The sequence below is a fragment of the Canis lupus genome, chromosome 15 (genome assembly GCF_003254725.2).
Source record: "Canis lupus dingo isolate Sandy chromosome 15, ASM325472v2, whole genome shotgun sequence".
NCBI lineage: Eukaryota > Metazoa > Chordata > Mammalia > Carnivora > Canidae > Canis > Canis lupus.
In genome coordinates, this window is record NC_064257.1 from 48,442,504 (window position 1) to 48,459,361 (window position 16,858).

Sequence of the window (16,858 nt, forward strand, 5' to 3'; positions counted from 1 at the left end):
ATAATAACTGCTGTTTTTCATAAACTGATCATAGTCATTCACAGCTTCTATTTCTTTTGTGCCTAAGTAAATTCATATTTCCAGATGAAAACAAAACACACTTTTATTAATGGCTTTTATTATTCTTCAAAGTGCTATAATTTTAAGATCTCAGTTGTCTAAAGAATGTAAATGAATATAAACTAAAAGGGAAGTCCAGTATGAAAAATAACTTCAAGATGTAGAATGCTGGGAAATAATAGGAGCAGACAAGGTAACTTGTGTGCAACTATCACAGACAGGGAGACTGATTTGGAACAAAGCTACTAGGCTGCCTTATGGACAGGGAGGAAAGAGCTCAAAGAGTTCTGAGAAGCAGAACTTATAGCCATATTGAAAGGGAAGTTTAACGTATATGTAACATAGGAAAAACCTGCCATATATGAAAGCAATAGCACAAATGTCTTCAAATAGAATGACAATAATGTTACAAATAGAGGACTAATATGTACCTTACCATTTACTTGGACAATACAATGATATGCTACATTCAGAATACAGAATTCACTAAAATAATTTCTTAGCTATTCTTATGAATTATATATTAATTTCTTACATATTCTTAATTAATCCATTAATAAAACACACTAATAACAAACCACTACATAAAATTAAGAATATGTGTCTGGATTCTTTTACTTAGCATCATGTTTTCATGGTTCACCCATGGTGTAGCATGTATCAGTACTTCATTCTTTGTTATGGCTCAATAATATTTGTTGATACGGATATACAAAAGTTTGTTAATCTATTCGTCAGTTGATAGACATTTGTGTTCTTTCCATTGTTTAGCTAAGCTGAATAATGCTTCTATGAGTATGAATGCACATATTTTCTTATGGATATTAGCAAGGCGTACTGCATGCAGAAATAGAACAAATTATACCACTCTTCAAAATTACATTTACTGGGGATCCCTGGGTGGCTCAGCGGTTCAGCACCTGCCTTTGGCCCAGGGCGTGATCCTGGAGTTCCAGGATCGAGTTCCACATCGGGCTCCCTGCATGGAGCCTGCTTCTCCCTCTGCCTGTGTCTCTGCCTCTCTCTTTCTCTCTTTCTCTATCATGAATGAATGAATGAATGAATGAATGAATAAATAAATATCTTTAAAAAATAAATAAAATTACATTTACTAATTTACTAAAGGAAAGATTACTTTAAACGAATTTTTTCGGTCAATTTTCTAAGGGTAACCTAAAAAGTCTTTTTTCAAGGGCATGAAGCACTTAGATAATTTATAGAAGTTTGTCATGCAGGTATCATAAAATCCTTGTGTGACAGAAGTATTCCAAGGCACTATATATGAAAAAATGGCATATGAAAAACTGAGAGCACCATTGTTGTATTCTCAGCACAGAAGCCTAACAAAATGGAAGTAGCAGTTAACCTCCTGATAGTAGAAATTTTAAAAATGGGCTTAAATTAGAGCAAGGTACTCTCAAAAAGAATTTCTAAATGCTGAAAGTGTCAGTACCCACCCATCAGTTGCAGAGATGGTGGAAATAGGGTACATGTGGCATTACAGCCTGGCAGGGGTCACATGTGCAGCTTTAAAAGGTTTATTCAATTCACTATAATAAATTATCTTTTGATTATTATTTCTTTAACATGAACAATAGGGAAAAAGTGATGCACTTTTTACATCTATAAGAGTCCGTGAAACACTGTCTGTAAAACCTCTTCTAAAGAGCTGTAGACTCAGAATTTTTATTTTGGAATGTAATAAGCAGATGTCCCTCTCCTTTCTTGCTCCTTCCTTTCCCCTGGCCTCAGCAAAGAAACAGAGTGGTTGGCACTCCTACCTAAGGTTCTGAAAAGGTAAGGAACGTCTTATGGGTTGATGCTTCCTTTAAACGTAAACCCAACATTAAACCTTACAAATTAAACAAAACTAAAAATACATTTAAGGTTTTATGACAAGAAAGACTTTTTGTACTTTTATAATGAGGACTTAGTTGGAGATTAAAACAATACATATTTTGGTTAAATAGGGTTACAGAAAAATAATACAAATTGGTTAGCTTTATTTATTTATTTATTTATTTATTTATTTATTTATTTATTGTTAGATTTATAAAACACAAACTTTACCTAAAGTTTATTTATTTTTCTACAGGAAAGCATTAAAACAAAGGGGAATGAGGGTAGGAAGAAGATATGGGCTTTAAGTGACGTATTCAGGTCTATTACTCTCCATATGAATTTTTCACGTTTCTATTTTGTAGGTATTTAGAATTGTCCTGCAGACTTGTTAGCAGTTAATGACTAAGGCCTGAAGAACACTGTTATTCTTGATTCCAAAATTAATTGTATTATCTTTATTTTCTAATCTTTGGGTCACAAGTCTTAAATGATAAATTTATTTTTTTAGATTATAAATTTCTAAAGATGTTTATAAGCCATTACTTGAAAAATAAAAAGCTAATATTCATAGAATAGTCAGAAAGGAGTTATTTTGAAAGATAAATCAAATTGCATATTTAAATCATTTTAGGCAAAAAAATATTATCTAAGTGGATTTTCTTTTCCTTGTAAAATATTTGCTGGGAATACTTTTTATCTTTTTCCATATACTGATTTGAACAAGTAGACCTATGTAAATACAGAATCTGCAACTCTGCATATAAATGAAAACAAAAGGCCCATGAACTTATATTACAGAACCTGCAATATAGTCATACAGTGGCAAGCAGACAAAGATATTAAACAAAACAGAACAAAAACACCTTTTTTTGAGGTGAATGAGTTAAAATGTTGGGCAAACTTTTAAAATGTTTAATATTAACTACTGTTTTATTTTCTACTGCAAATATTTGCCTCTGTGGCATCTACTATATACTAAAAAAAGAAAAAAAATAATCAGGAATAGTAAGAAGAGTAAAAGAAAAATAAAAGGGGAGACAAAGAAATGGATAAGGAAGAAAAAGAGAAAAGGAAGATTGAGAGAGCAAAGAGCTTGGAAGAGGAGGCAAATTAGCTTAGTCAAGGTCTCTTGGGACAATGTGCTGAGTTACCAGACCAGAAATGAGGGGTTGAAAGCTACTACTGATAACCGGTGGAGGCTGAAAGTGCTACTTAAGTGCTTGGTGTCTGTGGAAAAAAAGAGGGAGGAGAGGTTTGAGACTGAGGATGCCAAGTGCATTCCCAGCCAGCAGAGTAAAAAGGAAGCATTAACAGCAGCCTCAGGGGAAGCTAAACATTCTATCCCACGAGCCAGAGGGTAAATGTGGCAATAGCTGTGAGTAGCAGCTGGATAGAGGGATAAAGAAATAAAGAAGCCACAGGAAAATTGGCAGCTATAGACATATAAGGCAGACTAGGCCTTGTCTTAATATTTGGATGAACAAACTGCCTGGAAAGAACATTGCCATCTTTCTCCTGCCAATGGGTTACTAAACAACTAGGATGCAATGACTTCAAATTTAGTTTGCCAAACTATGCCAAGTATTGATGTAACTTTGTAGAACAGTAGCTCTGCTGAAAGAAAAGATATAACTAAGATACTCAGCTTTCTAATAATCAAAATCAGAATTCTCCTTGACTATCCAAGTAGTGCTCTAAAATATTTAAAATGAAGAAAAAATACTTAAAATACCCATTTCTAACACATCAATATTTTCTAAATTTTATTTTCTAGAGCATAGTTTAACAAAATGAAAAAGCATATATATCAATATTCCCTCTGGTATATTAGTGACCCCATGATACTCAAGAGAAATAGAAAATTGGAAACATGAATTGTTTTTAAAGGAATCTATGAAATAATATTCTTTCTTGTTACTTTCATTCATACTTTGCCAATGAAAAAAAGGTTCAAAGTACTGTCAGAAGACAATCTACATTACCTTTGCTTTGTTTTAGAATGTAAGGTAAAATATCATAGAATTTTGTTTTATATAAGTATCTGCTCAATATTATCAGAGCAATATCCAACGACAAGATTTACCAAACACAATTTTTCAAATTACTAGGCCTGATATATTGGGTAAACTGTAATTTGTATGCATAATTCCCTTGGCCTGAGTAAGTCAATCTTCTCTTTTCTTTAGGATTAAGCTAATTGAAGATTGGTGCTAATGAAAAAGGTAAGATCCCAGCCCTAGAAGAATTTTACGTTTAAGGACATCAAACAGAAAAGTAAGAAACATCTATTAAGTTGCAGGAATTCCTATAGAATTCCTAAATTCTACAGCAATTCAAGGAAGGGGAGAAGCTGTAGTAGAGAAAAAGTTCCTCGAGGAATTAAAATTTAAGATAGTCGCTAAAGCATATATGAAATTTGGGTAAAAAGTATCTGGCAGGCAAAGATGAACATAATGTTAATACAAGAAGTAGAAGTAATGAAGCAAATATATTATATAGAGTTACCATTGGAAAATTAGATTTGACAGCAATTGCAACTAGCAGTACAAGTAGAAAGCACAGAAGCTAACGAGAACCATGATACTCAAGAAGAATAGGAAGTCTGGGGATGTCTTAGTGTACTCAGGCTGTCATAACAAACTACCATAGACTGAGGGGCTTGAACAATAGAAATTTATTTTCTCAAAGTTCTGGAGGCTGAAAACTCCAAGATTGAGGTTTTGGCAGGGTTCAGTTTCTTTTCTTTTCTTTTTTTTTTTTTAAAGATTTATTTATTTATTTATTCATCACACACACACACACACAGAAAGAGAGAGAGAGAGAGGAAGAGATACAGGCAGAGAAAGAAGTAGGCTCCATGCAGGGAGCTCAACGTGGGACTCGATCCCAGGTCTCCAGGATCAGGCCCTGGGCCAAAGGTGGTGTTAAACCACTGAGCCACCCGGGCTGCCCCAGGTTTAAGCTTCTGATGAGAGCTCTCATCCTCACTTTCAGACTTGCAGACTAATATTATTACTGTGTCCTCACATGACAGAGAGAGTGATCTCTGGTGTCTTCCTCTTATAGAAGGCCACCAGTTTTGCTTTGTCTTGTTTTTTAAATTTAAGTATAAATGACATACAGTGTTAATTTCAGGTGTACAACACAGTGATTCCACATTTATGTACCTTATGAAATATTCAACACAGTAAGTCCAGTTACTATCTGTCACTATACAAAGTTGTAACAATATTATTGACAATATTCCTTAAGCTGTACTTTACATCTCCACAACTTAACTCATTTTATTTTATTTTTTAAAAGATTTTATTTATTTATTCATGAAAGACACAGAGAGAGAGGCAGAGACACAGGCAGAGGGAGAAGCAGGCTCCACGCAGGGAGCCTGACGTGGGACTCGATCCCAGGACTTCAGGATCATGCCCTTACTCTTTTTTAAAACTAAAGTTTGTACCTCATAATTCCCTTCACCTATTTTTCCTATCCCCCTATACCCATTCCCTCTGGAAACTACCATTTTTTTCTCTGTATTTAAAATCAGTCTATTTTGTTTTGTTTGTTTCATTTTTTAGATTCCACATATAAGTGAAATCACATGGTATTCCTCTTTCTCTGTCTTACTGCACTCAATGTAATATCCTCTAGGTCCATCTATGTTGTCACAAATGGTAAGATTTCATTCTTTTTATGGCTGAGTAATATTCCACTGTATATACATATCATACCGTCTTTTATCTGCTTATCTATCAATGGGAATTTATCTCCTTCCATAACATGACTGTTGTAAAAGATGCCAGCACTATTGGATAGAGGTTTTACCCTTATGACCTCATTTAAACTTAATTACTTCCTTAGATGCCCTATATGTCCGGTAGAGTGACATGGGAAATAGGGCTACAACATATCAATTTTATAGGGACACAATACAGTCCATAGCAAAGAGTAAAACTAAAAGTTTCACAACAAACGATACAATTTTTTAAAAGGCTTAAGTAAGGTTACATACAATAAAGTGTTTAAACTGGTTCATGGATATCACAATAGAAAAGTAAACTCAAGAAGGTAGGAACTTACCTACTTACTAACTTTAATCACTCACTCACTCACTCACTCACTCACTCACTCACTCACTCACTCAATGTAGACTCCGCGCCCAGTGTGAAAGCCCAATAAGGGGCTTGAATTCAGAACCCTGAGATCAAGACCTGAGCTGAGATCAAAAGTCAGATACTTAACTACCTGAGCCACCCAGGCACCCCAGAGACTTTATTTTTAACCACTGTATCTCAACAGCTTCACCACATATACTGCAACTACTAGCCAATTATAGCTATTTAAATTTAAGTCAGTTAAAATGTAAAATTCAGTTCCTCAGTAATATTAGTGATATTTCAAGTGCTCAATAGCCATATATGGCTAGTGGTTACCATAAAGGATAATACATATTTCCGTCATCACAGAAACTTTTGGTCAATAACACTATTCTAGAGCCTAGATAGGTATGTGACCTGTTAATTGTTGGATGAATAAAGAATATAAAGAATTGTTAGCACACATGGTTTAAGACGATCAATATTACATGCAAAAAATGAATGGTATCTTCAATTTATACTTTTGTAAAAGATCCGAAAGAATCACTTGCAACATTGCTAGGAACATTTACATTAAGAAGTATTTCTGCAGGAGATTAATGCTCAGAATTTTGCCTGCTTATGACCTGAATCAAGAGTGTCTGGGTGGTACAGTCGGTTAAGCCTCTGACTCTTGATTTCAGCTCAGATCGTGATCTCAGGGTCGTGGGATCAAGTCCTGCATCGGGCTCCCTGCTCAATGTAGAGTCTGCTTGAGACTCTCCCTCTCCCTCTGCAACCCATGTCCCCTGCCACCTCTCTCTAAAATAAATAAATAAATCTTTAAAAACAGGAGGATGAGAAGACTCTAAAGCCAGAGATGTGTCTAGTATCTCACCCTCAGGTACCACTGGTCTTATTTCAGCCATTGTAAGTGGCAAGATCAATAATGAATAAATTCACCAGGAAGTTCATATGGTACATATTGTCAGTGTTGTTAGCAATGAATGTGGGACTGTAATCTGTTGTGAGAATACTAGGATCTGGATTTCTATTTTTTTTTAAAGATTGTATTTATTTATTTGACAGAGAAAGCACAAGCAGCGGGAGCAGCAGGCAGAGGGAGTGAGGGGCAGACTCCATGCTGAGCAGGAAGCCTGACACAGGGCTCAGTTCCAGGACCCTGGGATCATGACCTGAGCTGACTGAGCCACCCAGGTGAACTCCTCTATTTCTGTTTAGATTATTTATTTATTTTTTGCTCATGAATGAGGATGAATAGAATACCTGCAACTAATGTTTTATTTATTTAGAAATGAGTCGCTAATTTTTTCAAGCACTTGAAATCACAATTTCAGTGCAATCACAGGGCATTATGGTTGGTAATTCTACTTTTATACTTCGATACTTCAATCTGTCATTATAATGAGACATTTTAGCATATAAATTAAATATAGGAGGCTTCCTTCTATAAGGGGTTAAGATTTTTCTGCGACTCTCACACATAAAAGAACCTATTTTCTTGCTAAGTCCAAAACCCAAGGATATACCTTTCTTGAACTTGCATAAGCCATCCATTTTCTTGATAAATGTAGATAAACTTCAGAATGCGCTTTCCCTGGACTTATACTTTGGCTATCTTTCCTGAGAATTGAAAATAGTTAATAAGTAATCTCTTGAATAATGTTTCCCATACTTCAGAACATCTTTTCTGAGAACAGAATGGTAAGTGAACTGGACCATCTGCCCACACCATATTTTGTCACTTTGCCACAACACGTTTTTTTCCTTGCTGACCTACTTTTCCTACTTCCTGATAAATGCCAGAAGTATAGAGCAAGCTCACTTTGGAGGAAACCTTTACTGCTAACTGTGAGTAAAGCTTTCTCGCCTGTTTTTTTGCTGTTCTTGCTCTAGAACTCTCAACCTTCCCTAGCTTCCACAAATAGTTCTTGTTCCATAGGCAACTGGGAATATAAAACAGACAAAAATTTCCTCCTCAAGGGATTCAAGTTAATCCCTTTAATTCTTCTTTCTACCACTGTGTGATCCTTTCTTCTTCCTATTAGTGCCTTTTTTTCAGGTAGTATCAAGAAAGAAAAGCAAAGGATGACAAAGACAGTTTTAATAAAATAAGGTGATAGTAATGAAGCCAAATAAACTCCATTAGAACTCCCAAGTACAAAACCAGAAATTTTCTCCCGGCATATTCTATAATATCAATTTCCTGATTTACTATAGTACAGACAACTAAATCTTTCCCATTAATCCATTTTATCTTTTTTACTTTTAGCAACAGACCCATCCTGCTTTGCAATTTAGGGAACTGAGCTTGATATTACACACCCCAAACTCCCATGCTGCTAACAGCAAACATGAGACTAAATTTTAGAAATTGGGATGTGAGCAGAAGTGATGCACCCAACTTCCTAGTCACATCCTTTAAAAGAGAAGCTGCTTGTCTCTTTCCAAAGGGCTAGGATGTGAATATGAAAGCTGACTGCAAAAGAAGAATAAACCCAAGCAATGGAAGAACAAGGAAGAAGGAACTGGGAACATCATAGATTACATTTTTCCTAATTCCATGGATTGCCTACCAGCTCAGACTTTATCTTGGAAAGAAACTTTCCATCTCCATTTAAACAACTACTTTTTGGTCTATATGAAAACTGTAAATCATAAAATCAGCAGTAAAAATAGTTATATTTAGAAAAACAGGATATGCATATATAGTCTAAAAAGGCAATATGATCAGATGAAAGCCCTAAGAGATCAACTATACTCAAACATGAAATGTATTTCTTAGAGACAGAAAATCCTTCAATACCCAGCTCAAATGTCTTTTAAATATCTTCATTCCTCTGTCACCTATGCTCCAATTTGTCACATTCTGTACCAGTTATTTCCATTACTAAATGGTAAATTCCCTTTATGGCAGAGTTCCATAATATTCGTCCTTGTATCTTTCCAGAATTGGCACAGGGTAGGTACCAATAAATATTTGCTGAACGAAACACTGGACTTTGAGAAGCAATGAAAGAAATGTGCTGAGAAAATATTTTTTTTAAATGCTTTTCTCTACTTGCAAGTCATACATTATAATAATATATTTCTTCTTCAACTCTACAACTCTAGACTATGAATTCATAATTTACTTCTTTTATGGGATCATCAATCTCAAGTTATCCATAACCACTAATTTTTGGAGTTGAAATGCAGATTCTATCAGCCAGTGCTAGATTATAAACATTTAATGCATGAATTGCAGACACTTTTATGTAAAGAATAGGCTGAAGACATTTTCACGGGAGTAATAAATAACTTCAGATGTCCTTGTAAGAAACTCAGACATGGTGCTGACCCATTAATTTTCTCTACTGAATGCATTTTCACGTCAAAAAAGTGTTACCCATCATTATTTTGTGTTACCACAGTAAAGAAGATTTAATCTTCTTTTACATCACAATTCCCTTGTGTCAGTAGCCACGTGATCATTCAGTATCACACCTATTCTAAATCTGTCATAATGCTTAAAACCTACTGCCCTTATTTAATATCCATTATCTATTTGCTGTCAAGAGAGGTTAAGTAACTTAACCATGGTTACAAGTTAGCTAATACTGAACATCTGGGACAACATTCCTAATATTCTGAGTATATATGCATCATACTTGTCCATGCATGTATCACACAATTTTACAAAATTATTGAGATAGTTGATATGTAAGTGCAAAACACATGACCAAATCTATTATACATGCGACTTAAATTTACCTGAATTAGAACTGTAGGTGTGTCTATGGAATATTTCCTGGAATCTTATTACGTTTATGCTATTATTTACAGATAATGAGAAAGACGAAAAGCTAGGCTAATAGCAGTAGGTATAATACGTAGCAGAATAAAGAAAGTTGTAAGAGAAATACAAAGTACACCTGAGATTTCACAGAAAAAAAAAAGGACTTTGTAGTTCTGGCTATTATATTTATAGAATTGACTGCTGAACAACGTGGGGGTTAGAGGCATTAACCACTTCTCCCAGTCAAAAATCCATACATAATTTTTAACTCTTCTAAAACTTAACTGCTCATAGCCTACTATTGACGGGAAGCCTTACCAATAACATAAACAGCTAATTAATACATATTTTGTATGTTATATACATTATATACAATATTTTTATAATAAAATAAGCTAGAGAAAAGAAAATGTTATTAAGAAAACCATAAGGAGGGATGCCTGGGTGGCTCAGGGGTTAAGCATCTGCCTCTGGCTCAGGGCATGATCCTGGGGTCAGGGAATGGAGTTCCACATTGGGCTCCCTGCAGGGAGCCTGCTTCTCCCTCTGCCTATGTCTCTGCCTCTCTCTGTCTCTCTCATGAATAAATAAATAAATAAAATCTTAAAAAAAACATAAGGAAAAATCATTTAGAGTACTGTAAAAAAAAGTTCATGTATAAATAGACCCATGCAGTTGTCAACCATATATCAGAAGCACTAAGTAACATTTAAATTTGCTTTTTTTGGGTTTTGGGGATGGAATAAAGATCAACAAGAAGAAGTTAGAGGGAACAGATTTCACTCACTGTAATAGGATGTAAAAAAAAAAAAAGAAAATAGAATGTCAGAGACAGAAAATTTACTGTGACAATATACTACAGGCATAATTTCTACGTGTAGCTGAGTTCTCAGTGGTGAAATTGGTGGGGGGGTGGTTCTAAAAGGAATCCCACTACAGTCATGATTTCAATGCAAGAGAATAATATGGTTGTACTACACGTTTAGAAGATAGACCCTTCAGCAGCATATTAAATATATCTAAAGAGGTAGTGAGACTAGAAAGCAGCTTATTGGATAGTCCAAATAAGAGATAAGAAAGGCTAGTGTGAAAAAAAAAAAAAAAAAAAGAAAGGCTAGTGTGGCAAAAATGAGCCAGAAGAGTCAGGAAAAGATGGTCTAATTACCTCAATCAATTACATGTTAATATTATCTATTACTGTACTTGCAAGATAAAACAGGAATTTAAAAGTTACTTAATAGAACTATCATTTACCCTACTATTATCATTTACCCCACTATATTCTGAAATCCGTATTAAAAATATCTCAACTATAATATATTCAAAATTGAATTTATCTTTCTTAAAAAGTATATTTCATCCTCTTCCTATAATACATATTTCAGTTGTTAGTAAGACAATTCACCCAGTAATCTCAGTTTAAAATCTCAAGGTCATCTTCAACTTCTATTATGACCCAGATATCTAGAATGTCTTCTCTATCCCCTCTGCCATTGTTTTAACTATTGTTCTTGTTCATCTTTTGCTCAGTTCCCTATAATAGCTTCCTGAATTTCCTGTCTCCTTTTTCCCAACTCTAGCCCAAAGTTCACATTTCCATCTTCCTTATCAATAAATTAAATATAATCATGTCCCTTCTGTGTCTTTCTAGTGATTCCTGGCTGTCTAGAAGATGAGGTACCAACTCCTTAGTAAGGTATAAAAGCTTCATAAATGTGGCCTCCACCTACCTCTCAAGACTTATCATTGGCTTTTCTTGCCCAAGAAACCTATGCTACAGCCATGTAGAAAATCCCATTATTTCCTATTTCATACACTTTCCAGACTATAAGCTTATTCATTCATTTCATATGGCAATTGTCAAGTGTCAGTGCCTAGGCAAGGGACATTTTAAATCAATCTCTATTTAGGAAATAAACCAATGACCTTTGTATTCTATTGGTAGTTGATTCTCTAGAATGATTTAAAAAAAAAAAGTTTCCCTCATCTTATCCTTATAGACCACTAAACTTCTTTCTAATGTATAACTCTGTTACCATTTTTCAAACACAATGTTAATATATTGTTATATTAATATTGTTATATTGTTATATTTTGTTATTAAAAATAAGAGCTAGTCCCTAAAGAAAATTTAGAAGAGAAAAAAAATACCATTTCAGATGATTTCTGAAATGGTATGCTTTGATTCTCTTATCTTTTTGTGTATCTAGCATGTAGAATGTATTCTCTTTATCTTTCTGCTTTGTAGTTATCCTGAGGCTTATATAAAACATCTTACTAATACGATGGGCAGGCCGGGTGGCTCAGCGGTTTAGCACCGCCTTCAGCCCAGGGCCTGATCCTGGAGACCTGGGATCGACCCAGGTCTCACCCCAGCATCAACTATTAAGGTGTTGGTATATGCCCTTATATTTTTATTATGTTTAGATACTATACACATAACCACAATTTTATAAAAAATTTTTTAGATTAAAAAAATTTTTTAGATTAAAATACAACTGACAAAATTGTATATTTTTAAAGTGCATACTGTGAAGATTTCACATAGGTGTACTTTGTGAAATAATTACAAGAATCAGATTAATTAACATATCTATCAGCTAACATAGTTTTACCTTTTTATTTTTTAGTGTATATGGTAAAGTGCTTAAGTTCTACTCTTTTAGCAAATTTCACATGCATAACACTGCATTACTAATTATAGTATTAAATAACTATTGGTTTCATTTACATGCTGTACGTTAGATCCCCAGGGCTTATTCATCTTGTAACTAAAGCTCTATACCTTTTTGACTAGCAGATGCTATTTCCTCCACCCTAGAGACTTGGTAACCACCATTTTACTCTGTTTCTATGAATGAATTTGGCATCTTTTTTTTAATTGACTCCATATGTAAATTAAATCATACAGTATTTGTCTTCCTCTGCCTGCCTAATTTAACCTAGCATGATGTTCTCTAGGTTAATCCATCTTGTTGCAAATGGCAGGATTTCGTTCTTATTCATGGGTAAATAATATTCCACTGTATACACACCATCTTCTTTATTCCCGGCCAACACTTGCTATATGGTCTTTTTGAAAAAACTATCCTAACAGGTACACATTATAGTTTTGATTTGCACTCCTCTGATGATTAGTGATGCTGAATACCTTTTTGTGTATACCAGTGGGCCATTTGTATGTCTTTGGAAAAATGTCTATTCAGATATTTTGCTTATTTTTAATTGAGGTCATTTTTTTCTTTCTTTCTTTTTTTGCTATTGAGGTGCATAAGTTTCTTATATAATATGGGTATTAATCTTATTGTATATAAAGTTCGAAAATATTTTCTCCCATTTCATAGCTTGCCTTTATATTTTGTTGACTGTTTACTGGGCAGAAGCTTTTTAGTTTGATGTACTCTCATTTGTTTATCTTTGCTTTTGAGTCATATAAAAAAAAATTATTGCCAGGGCAGCCCAGGTGGCTCAGCAGTGTAGCGCCGCCTTCAGCCCAGGGCATGATCCTGGAGACCCGGCATCGAGTCCCACGTCGGGCTCCCTGCATGGAGCCTACTTCTACCTCTGCCTGTGTCTCTGCCTCTCTCTCTCTCCTCTCTGTGTTTCTCATGAATAAAAAATCTTTTAAAAAAATTATTGCCAATATCAATGTCAGAGAGTTTTTTCCCTATGTTATCTTCTACAAGTTTTACAGTTCTAGTTCTTATATTTACACCTTTAATCCATTTCAAATTGATTTTTGTTGAGTAATGTAAGACTTTCATTCCTTTGCATGTGGTTATCCAGTTTCCCAACACCATTTATTGAATAGACTATCCTCCCCCCACTGTGTATTCCTGGCACTCCTGCCAAAGATCAGTTGACTATATATGCACAGGTTTGTATCTGGGATAGCTCTACATCACTATTTTGAAAAAGAAAGTTAGTATGGTTTCAATCTTCTTAAATTGGCCAAGACTTGTTTTCTCACCTAGCATATGATATACTTAGAGAATGTTCTGTGTGCACTTAAGAAGAATATGTGTTCTGCCATTGTTGGATAAAACATTCTGTATTTATCTGCTACGTCCATTTGGTCTTAAGTATAATTCTAGTCCAATGTTTTAGTGCTCTTCTGTCTAGATAATCTATCCATTGTTGAAAGTGAAGTGCTGAAACCACCTACTATTAATGTATCATTGTTGATTTCTCTCTTCTATATCTAAGCTATTATTAACAGGTAAAGACTTACTAATGCCATCTTTTTAATTGTTTCCTGGATGTTATATAGTTCCTTTCTCTCTTGCTGTCTTCCTCTGTGAACTGATGATTTCTGAAATGGTATGCTTTGATTCTCTTATCTTTTTGTGTATCTAGCATGTAGAGTATATTCTCTTTATCTTTCTGCTTTGTAGTTATCCTGAGGCTTATATAAGACATCTTACTAATAAGATTGGCAGGCCGGGTGGCTCAGCGGTTTAGCACCGCCTTCAGTCCAGGGCCTGATCCTGGAGATCTGAGATCAAGTCCCACGTCAGGCTCCCTGCATGGGGCCTGCTTCTCCCTCTGCCTGTGTCTCTGCTCTCACTCTATGTGTGTGTCTCTCATGAATAGATAAATAAAATCTTAAAAAGAAAGACAAAGAGAAATCTTACTACGTTAAGCCTATTTTAAATTCATAACTTTGCATAGAAAAATTCTATCCCACTCCATTTTAGGTTTTTGATGTCAGAATTTATATCTTTTTATATTGCGTAGCCATTGACAGATTATGATAGCTAGTTATTTTTAATCCTTTTGTCTTTTAATTTTTATAATAGAGTTAAGTGATTAACACACTACTAATAATACAGTATTAGAATATTCTTTTTCTGACTATACACTTATCTTTATCAGTGTGTTTTAAATTTTCATGTTTTCATTTACAAGTTAGTATTCTTTCATTTTAGCTTGAAGAATTCCTTTCAGCATTTATTTTAAGGAAGGTCTTGTGATGAACTCAACTGAGTTTGTGCTTTCTCCCAATCCCACAGAGATAAGTCAACTTCCTGTGCATGTTCCCCCGCTGCCCTCCAAGGGCAGGCAGAGTCAACAGTTAAACTGGGGAAAGAACATATAAATGTTCTATGTAGTATTTTTATTCCTGCAACTCTAAGTTGAAAATGATTCTCAGGACACCTGGCTAGCTCAGCTGGTTAAACATCTAACTCTTGATTTCCACTCTGGTCATGGTCTTATGGTAGTGAGATCAAACCCTGCATATCCAGCTCTAGGCACTCAGCATGAGGTCTGCTTGAGATTCTCTCTCTCCTCCCTCTGTCCTCCTCCTCCTCTCACTTTCTAAATAAGTAAATAAATAAATAAAATCTTTAAAAAAAAGATTCTCAAATAAAATGTAGAAAAAATTTTAATGTTCAAGTAGGACATAAATATTTAAAACAAAAAATAAAATGAATAAAAAAGAAAGAAGGAAGAAGGAAGAGAGAGAGAAAATAAAATTCAGAAACTGATTTAAGCTAAAAAAAATCTAAAATATCTCAGAAACATGAGATGTGCATTTCTATGTAAAATACAAGCACTATGACATTCAAGTTAATATATTATTTAATATGAGAACAATTAGGCAAACCAAATTTGCCTTTGTTTAAAAATAAGAAACCAGAATATCTACCTTTTATAGAAAGTATCCTAACATATTTGGAATATCTGTTAATATAGAGAAAACCAGCCACCTTTTCATATTTATACAATACTCTCAAAACCACTCATTTTTTCCTAGCATTGCAAGTACTCTGATATCCAACCTAATGTTTATTTTTGAACGATCATTCTCAAATACAGAGTACAAGAATCAACCAGGTCGTAAAAAATAATCATGCTGGAAAAGCATGAAACAATCCTCATCTTCCTTTTCTTCTTTTTTTGGTAAAAGGTCACTTTCTGGCTACCATGACCAAGAAATTTGCTGGGTTACACATTTTAGCTGGAAAAAAATATGTTGGATGTATTCTACTTTTTGGCAAGTCCAACGGACATAAATACTTCAGTAACAGTCATTTATTGGGTATCACTGTGCAGAGAGTTACACGAGAGCATCCATAAGCAGAAGAAAACCCATAGCAAACATGGTGCTTCTCAGGTACACTGCAACTGTGGGTGACATGGCTCAGTGCCAGAAACAAAAGCAATGAGGGACTGAAGGCAACTTCTTCCCAGCCCTGCAGAGCACCGCAAGAAGCAATGGTGGTCATAAGAGGAATTGGGTGAGTAAGCATTGTCTGTGAATTCAGCTTCTAGTCCCATATCGTGAGCCCATTAGTCTCACTTTTTTTTTCTCCAACCATTATCATTAGTCCCTGGCAGAAATTAGAATTTCCAGCTGTACCTGGCAGCATGTTACTGTGATAATTTACACAAAGATTAAATTCTGTATAAAATCCGCCTTCTCTTCCACCTCCTTCTCCTTCTTCCTTCTAACCTCTGGAGAACTTAAATTGCTCTGGACAAGTACTAAGTTACCAAAGATGACACTTTATTATTTTTTCCCCTGAATCAGCACATTAAGCTACTTCAAGAACTTAAAGAAATATATTAAATTGCTCACATATTTATTCATCAAATATTTGTTTAGTACTTATTCTGAACTATCCTAGTGGTTCAGTGTTAGTTGCCAAAAAAGGAGATATAAACTCCCTTCCTAACCTCAAAACAATGGGGAAAAAATATGAACTTCAAAATAAATGGTATGGGCTAATCATATGAATAAAGGTAAACTTAGATCTGTTTTTCATACCAGAAACCAAGGATCAGACACCTAAATGTGAAAAAGTGAAGCAAGTGCTGGAAGAAAGCATTTGTGAATTTCTATGTAACCTAAGAGTGGAAAAAACTGTATTGGAGATGAGAGGGATCAATCTAACATGGCCATTGCTTAATTTTTATCATGTCTAATTGTTGATGGATATTTTGGTTATTAACTTGTACTAAACAAATATGTGAGTTATAACATATAAAGCAAAATTATTTGTCATGAGAAACTTAACTATCAAAGTAATCAGCATGTTTCTTCTTTTTGGCTAGCTGTTTCTCTCTCAGTCAAAACTATATA

General features: G+C 34.5%; 1 protein-coding gene across 13 annotated transcripts in view; it reads right to left on the minus strand.

The window, feature by feature from the left end:
- Positions 1-16,858, minus strand: part of LRBA (LPS responsive beige-like anchor protein) — a 728,875-nt gene that overhangs the window by 105,862 nt on the left and 606,155 nt on the right. The gene's annotated exons all lie outside the window — the stretch shown is intronic.